This window comes from Plecotus auritus, assembly GCF_963455305.1.
Source record: "Plecotus auritus genome assembly, chromosome: 10".
Taxonomy (NCBI): domain Eukaryota; kingdom Metazoa; phylum Chordata; class Mammalia; order Chiroptera; family Vespertilionidae; genus Plecotus; species Plecotus auritus.
Genome location: NC_137785.1, coordinates 34,908,964 through 34,924,317, shown reverse-complemented (window position 1 = coordinate 34,924,317; position 15,354 = coordinate 34,908,964). Strand labels below are relative to the sequence as shown.

Here is a 15,354-nt window from a genome sequence, read left to right as displayed (position 1 = left end):
CTTTTTTTTAAAAAAATATATATTTTATTGATTTTTTACAGAGAGGAAAGAAGAGGGATAAAGAGTGAGAAACATCAATTCAGCTGCCTCTTGCACACTCCCCACTGGGGATGTGCCCGCAACCAAGGTACATGCCCTTGACCAGAATCGAACCTGGGACCCTTCAGTCCGCAGGCCGACGCTCTATCCACTGAGCCAAACCAACCAGGGCTAGCAGTGCTCTTACTCACTCTTTTTAGCAGCTGATATTTCATAGAATAGATGTGCCATACTTTACCATTCCCGGAAAAGTGGGCACTCATTTTATTTTCAGGATTTGGTTTTTGTCTTGCCCCTGCAAACAATGCCACAATAAATAAATATTGGGGCAATTTTTATTTTTATTTTTTTGTAGGGTAGATTCTATAAGTGCCACTGCTGTAGCAAAAACTACTTAGGGAATATTACAAAGTTATAGTACAAAATGGTGTCCAAGATCAAAGTACAGAATTGCATGTATGTGTTTTTTTCAGTGTTAAGTATCTCTGGAAGAACACACCTGAAATGGGAGTTCACACAGCAGGGAAGCAATGGGTAGGGAAACTTACTTTTCACTGTATATCTTTTTTTGTGCCATTTGAACATTTTATCATGTGCAAGCACTGCTCATTCAAAACTGAATAAATACAAAATTTTTCCAGGCCATCTCCTAAAAAGTTTGCAATGATTCACATGTCCTCCAGCAATTTGGGAGAGTACTTAGTTGAGCTCATTTATGCCCTATATTTTTCTCCGTTAAGGCCATCCCTCCCCCACCCCTTTCTCTCCTTTTTTTTTTTGGACCTATTACCAGCTGAAACATGACAAGTTTTATCTGCTCATGATCCATTATCCATGATCCATGATTCTTCTTATTCTATAGCCCTTGGGCAGGCGGAAGGCAACTCCCAGATTTGCTAATTTAGACAAGTCATCCTGGCCGGCATCTCTCAACAGCACAAGAGAGAAATCCAAGCCAGGGTGGGAGTCAGGTCTTCTCCAGAGACCTGAAGGCCCAGATGGTCGAAAGAAACAGGAGCAGGGCCTCTCTCTCCCCACATGCTTGCAGCACAGCCTGTTTTAAACTTATGTTGGCTGACCTGCCATCAGTAACTAAGTGGTCTAGAGTCCCCCAAATGCCCAAAGCCTCTCAGAAAGGCAACAACCTTAGAGACAAGAAACAGGAGGGACCGGGGGACAAAGAACACAGAAGAATCAGGCTCATACAAACATGAAGTCTTCTTATTTACTTCCTATATGCCAGTCATCCTCTATGCCTGGCTCAGAACCAAAAGCCTCTCTTCGGCCACTGCTTTTAAACCCTATTGTGATTCCCACAAAGGGAAAACAAAGCTGACACAGAACGCAGACAGCAATGGCCCTGAGTGGAGCAGCAACTCCAACATAATGCACCTACCACTACCACGCTGGCTGTAGCTCTGGGCTAACTACAGAGAGGAGGGGTCTAAACATGGTCAGATGAGAAATCAGCTGGTAAAAGGTAGGAGATGGGAGAGTATGAGCCATCTTAAAACTGGCAGCAAGTCCATACTCCAACATGAGCTCAGTGCAGGGGAGGCCACAGCCTTAGCTCAATTGGTTCCTTGGAATGCCCTTGCCCTGGATCCTTCAAGACTCAGCTCAGCAAAGATATGTGCCTGTGTGTACTGCCCAGAGCAGCCTCTGTGAGTGAGGCAAAAGGGAGACAACCTGAGTGTCCACCAGCAGGGATGGGCTGAAAAATTGTGATACAGACACACACGGAATCCTTTATGTCTCCCCTTTCCTATTCTTCAAGTCTATTAGCCAGTTCTGTTGCTACTATCTCTAAAACATATCCTGATTCCATTTCTTTCCCCCTCCTTCCTAGGCAAAGCTACCACCATCATCTTTCACCTGGACAACTCAATCAGATCCTCCACTGATCTCCCCGAGTCCACTCTTCCCTTCCTAGATTATATTCTTCACACACAGTCAGATGGATCAAATTAAACAGGGATCACATCAGATTACTGTTTAAATTCTCTCAATACAACTCAAACCTCATCTTTTTCCACTTTACCCATCGCCCAAATGCTCCCACTCCACTCTCCTCCTTTCCCCTCTAAGTTTATTCCTACCCCAGGGCCTTTGAATACTTTGCCCTAGCTATTCTCAAGGCTGGCTTCTTCCTGCCAGTCAGGTCGCCCTGTGACTGTATACAGTAGTGAGTAGGCATGAAACACAATGAGATGGACATCTCACATAATGTGTTCTGTTCACATAATGTTGAACAGAAAGGCCATACACAACGGAACATTTACATAAAGTATGACTGCATTTACATAAAGTTCAAAGTCAGGTCTGAGAGACTGAGAGAGTGGTTTTGCTGGGAAAAGAGGAGGAAGTGGGAGGGAGTAGGAAAGGAACTTCTGAGGACTGCAAATATTGTTTTCAGAGCTGATTACATGAGTGTGTTCAGTTGGTGCAAGTTCATCTATCTACACGCTTAATATGTGATGTACCCTTGGACCTTTTCTGGATGTATATGATAATGTTTCATATAATGTTTACAGAATGGCAACATTTTGGCTGCCCATAATCCTTCCTATAATTGGAAATTTTCCATCTATGAGCCTTGGTGGGAGGCCATCCTCCACCACTTCGTAATAGTAAAATATTACAAAGGCCATGAACTGGCTCTCACAATTCCTTGTAGCTAAGCAGGATCTGGGCTCTACTCAGCAAATGTACCCTCCCCCTCCATGGCTTAAATCAGCTTAGAGAACCAGGACTTATGTACCTTGGTGTTTTGAAGCCCAGAGCTGGAGCCTGGCGCATGGAAAGGGGTCACTGAGTCTTGATGAGTGGACCCCCACCAGATACACATTTCCTCCTCCAGCAAAATAATAACAGTATTGGGCCATTCTACACTTGGGAGCACATTCATTCTTTCAATAAATGTCTACTGAGTGCCAGGAATTGTTCCAGGCACTAGGGATCCAGGTGAACAAAACACTGGAGCTGATACTAGTGGGGAAGACGAACAATAAATAAGTAAAAAATATAATTAGGTAGTGCCACAGAGAAAAATAGAGAAGGGAGATGAGGATCTCCCTGCAAAGGCAATATATGAACAAAGGCTTGAAGAGTGTGAGGGAACCATGTGGGTATGAGAGAAAAGCTTGCCTAGCAGCAGGAAGAGCCAGTGCAAGGGCCCTGAGACAGGCACATACCGAGTGTCTGTGGAGCACTGAAGAGGCCCATGTGCCTGGAGCAGAGTAACTGAAAAGAAGTCACAGGCAATGGGAATAGATTGTGTGGGGCCTAGTTGGCCACAGTAAGGACTTTGGCTTTCACTCAGGGTAAGATGGAGCCATGAGAAGGTTCTCAGCAAAGGGATGGATCTGCTTGGGTGATTAACAGTATTCTTCTGGCCCTGTCCAACCCTCTTCCCTACCCAAGATGGAAACCAATCTTGACAAGAAACAGACATTTGGTAACTTGTGTGGCAAATGTCTATGAGAAATAAATAAGCAGAAGGCTCTCCACCCACTTCCTCCAACCCATCAAGGCCTCATGATGGCCAGCAGGACTTTGCAAGATGATTAGCAATTCACATCACATTACAGACACCAGATCCTCCTCCACTGGCCACTGGGAGAATCCCCAAAGCTGATGGGAAGCAGTCTAAGGCCACATGCCAGGGGAGGGCCATTTTGGTGGTTAGCTAGAGCCAAAATCAAATTCCAACTCTGCCTCTTAGCAGCTGTGTGAACTATGATTCATTACTAGACCTTTCTGGGTCCCAAGCTTCCTTATCAGTAAAGTGGGGGGGAGTGGGGGATAGTAATTTCCACCCTTGATAAGCCTGTTGGGGGAGTTAAATTAGGTAACAAGGATCAGGTGGCTGGCAAGGTGCTGGGCACAGAGAGCCCTAAAAGATGTTAGCAAAGGTGTTTTTATAACTGAAATACCAAAGAAATAATAGTGACATTATCAACTTCTCAAGCCTGAGGATGTCCCTTGGGCAAACTGGACTCTGATATTAAGCATGGGGCTGAAGTGAAGGGTCCTCCAGAGGAGAAAGGCCTTCAGAATGTAAGTTTCTTTCTCCCTCTACCTATTCTTCATGTAATAACTGCCCAGGACAGCTTCATCCATGCCAGAGAAAGGAGATGGCACACAGATGTCTGGAGGAATTAGCATCAAATGTACATGGTATGGACACATGTCTCAGCCCAGTGGTCGGCAAACTCATTAGTCAACAGAGCCAAATATCAACAGTACAACGATTGAAATTTCTTTTGAGAGCCAAAAACCGACTTCTGCGCATGGGCCACGAAGTTTCAATCGCACTGTATGTGCGTGCCCGCACGTGGTATTTTGTGGAAGAGCCACACTCAAGGGGCCAAAGAGCCGCATGTGGCTCTCAAGCCGCGGTTTGCCGACCACTGTCTCAGCCCATCACAGGCACAAGCCCCCAGAGAAGAGACCCCAGCCTGTATCCATCACTCTCAAGGAAATGTGGGAAAAGGGAGAGTTTTAACAGCATAAAAGGCAGTCGGGGAAATTTCTTGTCTCTTCCCCCTTCAGAATAGCATTGGGTCCTTCAGTTTGCTCCAAGCAAGAAAGGCAAGGTCTCAGGGGGAGTTGGGTCCACAACTGCAACATAGGGATTAATTCATTATTAAGGCTTGTTCACACTCATTCAACACATACTTATTAAGCAACAACTAAGGCTCTCATGCTGATATAGGAAGAAATGAAACAAATCCTCACCCTCACTGCTCACATGCTAAAGAGGAAGGCACCAAAAGCAAACATACCAGGTGTACCGGTTAGTAATGCGGATTTTTTTCAATTAGATGGAGTTACACATATGTTGATATATATGCGATTTGGTATGTATGCTATTTTGTTGAATTGACAACAAGCTTTAAAACTTTATATGTCAAATTTTCTGAAGGTGTTAACATTACAGATATATTTACGCTTTAAAATGTCGAATTTCGTGCCAAAAAAAGCATTTGTGGGAAGTTTTAATTTATTACTTTATTTTGAAGAAAAGTGCTGCTAAAAGTTATAGTATACTTTGGGAAGTTTATGGTGAAAATGCTGCATCTCAAGATACTTTCGAACGCTGGTTTAAATGCTTTAAAAGTGATGATTTCAATGTGAAAGACAAAGAACGTCCAGGTCAACCAAAAAAGTTTGAAGACCAACAATTACAAGCATTATTGGATGAAGATGTGCGTCAAACTCAAAAACAACTTGCAGAAAGATTAAACATTGCTCAGCAAACAATTTCCGATCGTTTACAAGCAATGGGAAAGATTTTAAAGGAAGGAAAATGGGTGCCACATCAACTGAACGAAAGACAAATAGAAAAGCTGTAAAATGTTGCTTCAATGGCACGAAAGAAAGTCTTTCTTTGCATCGAATTATGACTGGCGATGAAAGTGGATTTATTTTGAGAATCCCAAACGTACAAAATCATGGGTTGATCCAGGTCAACCATCAACATCGACTGCAAAGCCAAATCAGAAAGAAGACAATGCTCTGCATTTGGTGGGATCGGGAAGGTGTAGTGTATTATGAGCTTCTAAAACCAGGTGAAACCATTAATACTGATCGCTACCAACAACAAATAATCAATTTGAACCACACTTTGATCGTGAAATGACCAGAATGTGCCAGAAGACACGGCCAAGTAATTTTGCTTCATGATGACGCACCATCACACACTTCAAAATCAGTTAAAGACACATTAAAAGATCTTGCCTGGGAAGTATTAACCCACCCGCTGTATTCACCAGACCTTGCTCCTTCAGATTACCACTTGTTCCAATCGATGGCACATGCGCTTTCTGAGCAGCACTTCAAAACATACGAAGAAGTAGAAAATTGGGTCTCTGAATGGTTTGCCTCAAAACAAGAAAAGTTCTATTGTGACGGTATCCACAAATTTCCTAAAAGATGGGGAAATGTGTAGCTAGCAATGGACATTACTTTGAATAAAGCACTTTTGATGTTTCTCTTGAAATTATCGTGTTTTCTTTGATTACAAAATCCGCATTATTAACCGGTACACCTGGTACAACATTAGAGAATGATAAGTGCTATAAATAATAATAATAATAATAATAATAATAATAATGATGATGCAGGGAGCAGAAAGGGCCATTTTATTTTATTATTATTTTAAAATATGGAACGTTTCACGAATTTGCATGTCATCCTTGCGCAGGGCCATGCTAATCTGTATTGTTCCAATTTTAGTATATGTGCTGCCAAAGCGAGAACAGAAAGGGCCATTTTAGACAGGGTGCTTAGGAAGATCTCTCTGAGGTGGTGTCTCTGCCATGCAAGCAGAGACTTGAATAATGTAGCAAAATTATATATAAACACATACATATACATATATAATTGTGGATATGTCTTTATATACAATATACACACACACATATAGCCAAGAACACAGTGCTGCTATGGAAATCTAAAGTGCTCTAGTTTGATAGGTAAGAATGCTCCTGGGCTGCCAGGGATTGGAGTCTTCCCCCGATTCCAATATGCCCTCAGTGGCTGAGAAGTACTAACAAAGGACATTCCTTTTTTATACTTGGCAGTGTACCACAGACCTAGAAGGCACTCTTTATCAGGACATTATTCCCCCTTCATCACTGCACAGTGTTCCACTGGACAGACAACCTGACTGATTGAGCCAGTTCCCTATTAATGAACACCTAGGATAGTTCCCATTTTTTGCTCTGACAAACAGTGCCCCAATGAGTCACCTTGGACACAGATTATACTCACACTTGGGAACATCTGTAGGCAAAAGCTCCCAGAAGTGGAACTGCTGGGGCAAAGGATAGTTGTGTCCAAGGGTCCCCTTGATAGATATTTTCGAAGTCCCATCCAAAGTGACACTAAAACTTCGTTTCATTCCTGAGATTCTAGCTCAGAGGTCCCAGGAAGAGGATACAGTAGGCATCTAGAAAGGAACAGAGAGAACAATGACTCCCCTGCCTGCCTACAGTTGATTGGCCCAGGGAGAATACCCGACCTCTGCTGGACCATCTTGAGAACCCCTTCCCTGGCCCTTGATAATGAATCCAAAGGAAGACATCTTCCCTTCCTTGTGTTGTTTTGGGCTGGGGCTGGGAGAACACAGAGCTATTCTCTTTGACAGCCTGGACTACAAGGTCTGTGGATGGCCAGGTTTCCCACCAAGTTAAGGGAAAGGCAGAAAGAGAGACTATGAATAGGAGAAAATGAATATAGCAGATGTAGGGGAAAAGCAGTAAGGAAGAGAATCCTGATAGTGGCATTTGTATTCTGATTCCAATCCATAAGCTGGCTGCTTCCCAGCACCCATTCTGCTTTTGTAGCCCCTTAGTGATCCCACACCCTTGCCAGTGATTGGTTCAGGGGAAGTCACATTACCTGTGCTAGTCCAATCCAAGGGGAGCTCTGGAGCTTTGCACTATGGTTGGGGGACAGATATCCTCTCTCTCAGGCCAGAGCTGAGGAGAAATAAACCTGGATCAGTGCTGGCAGCCAGTCCTCCAGGGAAGCCAGGTTTGAGGATGACATGGACATCAGAGGGAAGAATGGAGGGAGAGAAAGAAAGTGGGTCATTGATGATGACCCCGAGCTCCTGGATCAACTAGCTCAGAATCTTACCCCATCTCTGAGCTTTCTAGTCATGTGAGCCAATCCTGTCCCCTGGGGTTTATGCCTGTTTGAGTCAGTGTTTCTTTTCCGTGCAACTAAGTAACTGACTGGTACACAGTCAGTCCTGAGGCCTTGTTTTGTTTCTCTGGGCCGCCCAGAACCCTCTAGTTAAATCCTCCTTTGCCTATGGTGCTCTGAGAGCAGTACAGCAATTTGGCCAAGGACTTAACTTGCCCAGCCAGTTTCCCCAGCTATGAAATGGGAATAACAAACACTTCCTTGGGTTTTAAAAGGATTAAACACATTAGCAATGATTATTCTAAAGTACTGAAGGGTAGCTGAAAGTCTTCAATCTCAAAAAGCAATTAGCTGCACCCCACCCCCATTTTGTTGCTGTTCCTTTGTTCAGGTCAGCAAATCCATTCTTCACAGTCCCAAAGAATAGCCAGCACAGTTTCAGTCAAGAAGATGGCAAATCTCATCTCAACAGGTGATCTGAGTAAAAGAGATTCCACTCAACTTATCTGGTAGCTGGGTGGTAGAGGAAGCCCTCATGGGCGCATTTCTCCATCAAATGCAAGCTGGGGTCTAAAGTTTCAAAACACAGGCTTGGACACAGTCCCAGGAGAGGACAAAGGAAAGAGAGCCCGGATGGAAGAGAAACTGCGACACAGCAGGTTCCACAACTGTTGGGAGGAGGATCCCAGGCTGGCTTACAGCCACATCTGCTCTCTGCACAGCTATGAGGCAGCAGGAAGAAGGGACCCCACCACGTCTGTATTTACAGCTGGGAACTGGCACGGGCATAGGCAACTCAGTTGGAAATAAACTCTACTAGGAAGCGAGAACTGGAAGATGCTTCCATAGCAACGCCGATCTGGAGATCACTGCCCACAGCTGGAAACATTCAGAAGCAAAGTTTATCTAGAGATGTACACCAAATTCATTTTTTCCATTTGCACCGGAATGTGTTACTTAAACTTCACTTCTTTGGGGAGCCTCTGGGTAGGCCTTGTTCTATGGTTCAAAAAAATCCTTCTGAACATTCAGAACACAGGACCTATCCGTGTAACCATGTTTTCCTGCTGTCTGTGGGCTTCACAGGCAGGGTCTATGTCTGCTTTGCTAATTGGTACCTGGCCCAAAACAGGCCTTCAATCAGTGTTTATTGAATAAATCAATCAACTGTTCTGTTCCCAATTTTACTGTTATTCATTACTTTAGCTAACATGTAAGCACCCATAAGTATGGGCAGTGAGCTGAGCTGTGCACTTATTACTGTCATGCCCATCTAAAAACTGGGGCTCCTCTTCAAGGTCAGAGCCACAGAAGAAATGGAGTTCTTTCATTTCTAGAGAAGGATGGGAGAGAGTGTGACTACCTAGAGCAAGACTGGGCATGTGGAGCAATGGGTGTTGAGGAACCTGCTTTGATTTTTAAGAACTTTCTGAGTAGAAATTTTAGAGGGCTGAAGTACACCTCTGCAAGAAAGGCTGGAAACAGGCTGCTTGAAGTACACAAACATTAAACAGACGGCTGCACTCTGAGAGATTTCCACCAAACTGCCCTGAAAGCCACAGCTCACATTATTTCTTACCTTTTCAAAAATTTTCCTGTTTATGAAAGAGGTATATGCTTATATATACATGTAAAAACTTATAAAATAAAGGTATAAAGAACAATACAAAGTTACCCATATCTCCCCACCAAAGGATTACCACTATAAAAAAGTTGGTTCACCCTGGCCAGTGTTGCTCAATGGTTATAGTCGGCCTGCGCACCAAAGTCTCTCGGATTCAATTCCCAGTCAAGGGCACATCCTGGGTTGCAGGTTTGATCCTGGGCCCCAGTGTGGGAGGCAACCAATTGATCAGTGTGTCTCACATTGATGTTTCTCTCTCTCTACACTCTCTGAAAAAAAAAAAAAATCAATGGAAAAGTATCCTCTGGTAAGGATTAACAACAACAAGAAAAGAGGGTGGTTCATTTCCTTCCAGTCTTTTTTTTTCTAGTATGAGCAGTATATGAATAGAGAAGAGGAGAAAATCTCCTCTTCTTTAAAATCTTTCATTTGTGCTTTTCTAGGGGATTTTAAACATCAAGTGAAAATCAATACCCTATATAATAAAAGAGTAATATGCAAATTAACCATCACTCCACTACACCAAGAAGCCACGCCCACCAGCCAATCAGGAGCAAACATGCAAATAAACCCAACCAAGATGGCTATGGCCACAGAGAGCAAGAAGGAGGCTTGTGTTTCTCCAGCGATGGAGGAAGCCAAGCTTTCCGCCTGCCCTTGCCGGCCTAGGCCTCCACTCAAGGCTACAAAGTTTCAATGATAGAAGATACATAAATCCAAACAGAAATGGCGGCAGCCACGGAGCTGGAAAGAGCAGGAGGCTAGGGTTGCCCGCGGCGATGGAGGAAGCCAAGCTTTCTGCAAACCCTGGCCGGCCCAGGCCTCCGCTTAAGGCTAAAGTTTCAATTATAGAAGATACATAAATCCCCCAAAAAATGGCTGCTGCCACAGAGCAAGCAGAAGGCTTGGCTCCACTCCAGGCAACAAAGTTTCAATTGTAGAAGATAAATAAACCCCAGATACCAGGGCCTCCGCTTGGGTCGCCAGGGGGTGTAGCCGGCCTGCAAACCACCACAGGCCCCTTGCCCAGGCCGCCTCATGCCCCAAGGGAACCCCCACCCTGATCCGGGACACCCTTCAGGGCAAATCAGCTGGCCCCCACCTGTGCACCAGGCCTCTATCCTATCTAATAAAAGAGTAATATGCAGATTGACCATCACTGCAACACACAAGATGGCTGCCCCCATGTGGTCAAAGATCCTGCCCCCATGTGGACACAAGAGGGCCACCACAATATGGCCAGCAAGGGAGGGCAGTTGGGAGGGACCAGGCCTGCAAGGGAGGGCAGTTGTGGGCGATCAGGCCAGCAGGGGAGGGCAGTTGGGAGGGACCAGGCCTGCAAGGGAGGGTAGTTGGGGGCGATCAAGCCTGCAGGGGAGGGCGGTTAGGGGTGACCAAGCCGGCAGAGGAGGGAAGTTGGGGGGGACCAGGCCTGCAGGGAAAGGCAGTTGGGGGGGACCAGGCCTGCAGGGGAGGGCAGTTGGGGGGAACCCAGGCCTGCAGGGGAGAGCAGTTGGGGGGGCCAGGCCTGAAGGGGAGGGTAGTTAGGGGTGACCAGGCCTGCAGGGGTTGGCAGTTAGGCGCAAACAGGCTGGCAGGGAGTAGTTAGTGGGTGATCAGGCTGGCAGGCAGAAGCGGTTAGGGGCAATCAGGAAGGCAGGCAGGCGAGCAGTTGGGAGTCAATAGTCCTGGATTGTGAGAGGGGTCCCAGATTGGAGAGGGTGCAGGCTGGGCTGAGGGACCACCCCCCCCCCCCCCGTGCATGAATTTCGTGCACCGGGCCTCTAGTTTTTAAATAATAAAATTAAGCCTATTTCCTCAAACTACAGACTCTAGGGAGAAGGCTTCTCTCTTCCTCTCTTCCGATCTTTGTTCTGACAGAACTACTATTACAAACCAGTGGTTTTCAACCCTAACTGTGCCTGAGCATCACAGCGGGATATAATAATTGCATGGAGCAACTACTACAGAAGAGGCAGTTTTAAACATTTTATAAATAGTACTTAATTTTATACTTTCAATCCTATCATCATTTTACAGATAAGGAAACTGAGGCAGGGATATTAAGTGACTTTCATAAGGTCACAGGGCCACTAAGAGGTGGTGCTGGGATTTGAACCCAGGCCATCTGGCCCCAAGTGTCCTGTTTTCCCTGGTCCACACAGCTCGAGACCCTAGCAACAGTGACACCAACTTTGAGCTTCAGGGCAAAGTTCCCAATGTCCCTATTGCCAAGTTTGTCATGATTATTCATACTTCTCTCCAGACTCATTTTTATTTCCTAAAGGAAATGAGAAATTGCTGGAATTCAGAAGTGAGACAATCGGAAGCTATAGCTGAACACATACACATGTGGGTACCCTGCTGGACTTCCCAAGAAATATTCTTAATGAATGACTTTTCTGGAGCGGCTAGGGGTCAGTTCCTGGGTAGATCACCCTTCACTCACTGAGACCCCACCCAGCTCCAGATGGGATGTGAAGGCTCCTCCTTAACTTTACCATGTAGGAGGATGGAGAACAAACTGGAAAACTCACAGCTCACTACCTATTTACATGAATCTGCAGAAAGGGTAATGGTTGCAGGCTGTTTGACAGGGACTTCTCTTGTGTGTTTACTTGATTTGTGAGGTTGGAGTCAGTATTCGGTCAGTGTGGGGGATCAGCCAGTTATGTTTTTGCCATCATTGCACATGACTCCCTCCTCATGGCAAAACCAGACTAGCCACTAAGGGGATATGGGGGGAGGGGGGGGGGGAATAGTTCCCAAGAATTGATCACTAGAGAGTTTGTCTCCCCTACAGGTGGGAAGGGAAAAACCTCCATTTCAGGAAAATGTCACTTAGTACTCAGTTCAGGGAAAAAGATGAAACATTGCTGCTTTGGGTCTGAGAGCTACTATCCTTCCAGCTGCCTTTGGAAGGAGGACTAGAAAAACCAAGGGCTGCAAGGTTGCCATTTATCCAACTCCACCTGTGTATAGCAGTGGCTCAGTAACGTTTCGCTGCTATTCAATTATTAGGCTGTGTGTGTGTGTGTGTGTGTGTGTGTGTGTGTGTGTGTGTGTGTGTGTTGGGGTGGTGAATGGGGCTGTCTGTTGTTGCTGTTGTTAACATTCTAAAACAGTAGACAGAAAGGTACAGTAAACTCACATGTACTTAAACCTAGATTTGGTAAACATCAAGATTCTGCCGCATAAGCTTCATCTATTCTTAATTTGTTTCTTTCCCTCATTTTTCCTTCTCACTGAATTAAAGTAAATCCCAGATATGATGTTATTTCACCATTTCATGTTTCAAATTGCAGCTCTGAAAAATATGGACACTGTCTGATGTACCCATAATATTAGGCTGGTTTCATACTGATCAAAATAACAATGAGGCTCAGCCAGTTTGGCTCAGTGGTTAGAGTAGCCGTGGGCAAACTATGGCCTGCGGGCCGGATCCGGCTGTTCTATCTGGTTCTCTTGCTCTCCCCTCCGCTCCTTTACTTTGAATTTATATTAGTTCACACAAACACTCCATCCATGCTTTTGTTCCAGCCCTCCAGTCCAGTTTAAGAACCCATTGTGGCCCTCGGGTCAAAAAGTTTGCCCACCCCTGGGTTAGAGTGTCAGCCCACAGACTGAGGGTCCTGGGTTTGATTCTGATACAGGGCATGTGCCTCAGTTACAGGCTCCATCCTTAGCCGTGCGGGAGGCAATCAACCAATGTTTCTTTCTCTCTGCCCTTCTACTCCCTCTAAAAATCAATGGGGAAAATATATCCTCAGGTGAGGAATAACAACAATACAACAAAATAACAATGAATATTTTCCTAAAAGATAAGACCCAGTATTGACAAAGGAGTAGGGAAATGGGTCATCTCAGCTGATGAAGTAATGCTTTTCTGGAGGGCTTCTTGGCAGTACAAATCCAAAAAGAATTATCAACCTCTGCCTATCTTCTGACATAAATTTTCCATCATACTAAAAGGGCGGGGAGAGACCGACTCCATGTTCCCTTTGTTCCATGTCCTCCACCTCGTGGAGTCAGGTTCCCGCCCTAGAACCTCTCCAAGAGCCCAACCCACACTTTTGAATTAGCCAATAGAAATGCAAGAGGAAAGTAAGCCGTGCCCTGCCCCCATGTGCAACTTGACCACAACCAATCAGCGGAGGCCACACTACCTCACCCCTCCTACCTCTCCCAGGCCCCCTATAAATCAGCGCGTTTGGGGCCTGGGGCTCTCTCTCTGCCTCCTGCCGCTGCGTCGGCAAGTGTGGTGGATGGAGAGCTCGAGCTAGCTCGATTAAAGGCTCTTTGCTTTTGCATCAGACTCTGCTCCCTGGTGGTCTTTGGGGATCACAAAATCTGGGCATAACAATGCGATCATCAAAAAAATATTTATGAATGTCTATCACATGCCTGAAAGTATACTAAGCATTTTCCTTCCTGGTACAGATATGGAAATCAAGGCACAGAAAGGTAGAGTCATTTGTCCAAGGTTACACAGGTCTTAAGTGCCAGAGCCAATATTTGAACTGAAGCAATCTCAGGTCCGAGAAAGGTGGCGTTCTGGGCCTTCCTCACTTAGGAGGCCACTTGCTTCAGGTTCCACACAGCACTCTCTATGCATACTTATTATTATTATGTTAATGCTTATTACGTGGAATCTAGTGAATAACTATTATGTGGAATCTTCATATGAGATACATAGCAGAACTTCTGTTCACCTTTCAAAGGCCAGTGCATGTGCTCTACACACTCCTGTCTCTTCTTTACAGTTCACTCTCCCTGACTGCCTGAGCAGAATTTCCCTTTCTTCTGTGTTCCCACAGCTTTTGGTGCTCAACACTCAGCACCCTGCATTATGGCTTTTTAGGTGTCCCCTCCTGGGAAGGCAGTACTATACAGGGGTTAAGACCAGAGGCTCTGGAGGAGGAAAGATGGGGATTCAAACCACAAACCACCACACATTATGAGATCCTGTCAAGCCATTTCCTCATCTCTCTGATCCTTGATTTTTCTCATCTCTGGAGATGAGAAAATAATATCCACTTGCAGCAAACACTTGGTTGTGAACCATATGGCCATTCCCAACTCCTGTCTCTCTTGCTGCCTCCCACTGCACAGACATTCCACATTCTCAGCCTCCCTTGCAGCTAGGGACAGTGTGAGAAATGCTCACCTGTCCAAATTCAAGTAACAGACTTGGAGACCGAAGTATGGCAAAAGTGAGACTTAACACAGTCTTGTAAGAAAGAGCACGTGTCTGAACAGGCGCACACGAAGTAGCGATCACAGGCTATTTATCCCTGGGTGTGAGAGTCCCTCCTCCAATTCTTCATTGGCTGAGTACTATGGGGTTAACAGTATCCACCTCGATGCTGGCTCATGTACACAGTTCTTTGTTCTTATATCCTCTCCTCTCCTCCCTACATTCTGTTTGCCCTGGGGAAATTCAGTAATCATTTCCATTAATAGTTGACTATGCTGAAGATGGATCACAGAGGCCTATTTCCTTTGTGGCCAATAAGAGATAAAAAGGAGTCTGCTGGGGGTAGAGCTGTTTATGGGAACATATTCCCTTCTGAAAGAAAAGGCACAGGAAGAAAAGGCCTTTTTCCTGCTCCTTCTACCTGGTTGGGATGCTGTATAAGGATGTGATCATGTGTATAATAAGGTAGGGGCAGCCATCACCATGACCATGCAACAACCAACACCAGAATGAAATGCCTGCACACTAAAGGTTAGGAAATAGAAAGAGAGTGCCCAGTTCTCAAGGTCATCCCTGAGCCTAACCTGGAGCTTTGAAGTGAGAGAATGAACTGTCTCCACTACTCAGCCAAGATTCACCAGGCATCTTGTTACTTGCAGCCGGATGTGTTCCAACTGACAGACTGCCTCATGGAGTGAGGGTTCAATGCAATTATGCATGTAAAGTGTTTAGCACATTATTGGCACTCACTCAATTTGGTTAAAGATTATTACCATTGAAACGGGATTTTTGGATTGGAACATGCGGCATTCCCCTGGGAAGGATTGTTCTCGGGCTC

The 15,354-nt window shown here is 45.2% G+C and overlaps 1 protein-coding gene across 6 annotated transcripts in view; it reads right to left on the bottom strand.

Annotated features, from left to right (window-relative positions):
- The window catches only part of SIPA1L3 (signal induced proliferation associated 1 like 3), a 355,228-nt gene that overhangs the window by 227,320 nt on the left and 112,554 nt on the right, over nucleotides 1–15,354 (bottom strand). For 2 of the 6 annotated variants that reach the window (XM_080644840.1, XM_080644841.1), the window contains exon 2: nucleotides 6,817–6,994. The exons of 3 other annotated variants lie outside the window; for them this stretch is intronic. The gene's annotated coding sequence lies outside the window, so the exon portion shown is untranslated. Of the gene's footprint in view, nucleotides 1–6,816; nucleotides 6,995–7,446; nucleotides 7,557–15,354 lie in introns of those variants that run through there. One more of the 6 variants, XM_080644839.1, reaches the window with a different exon arrangement.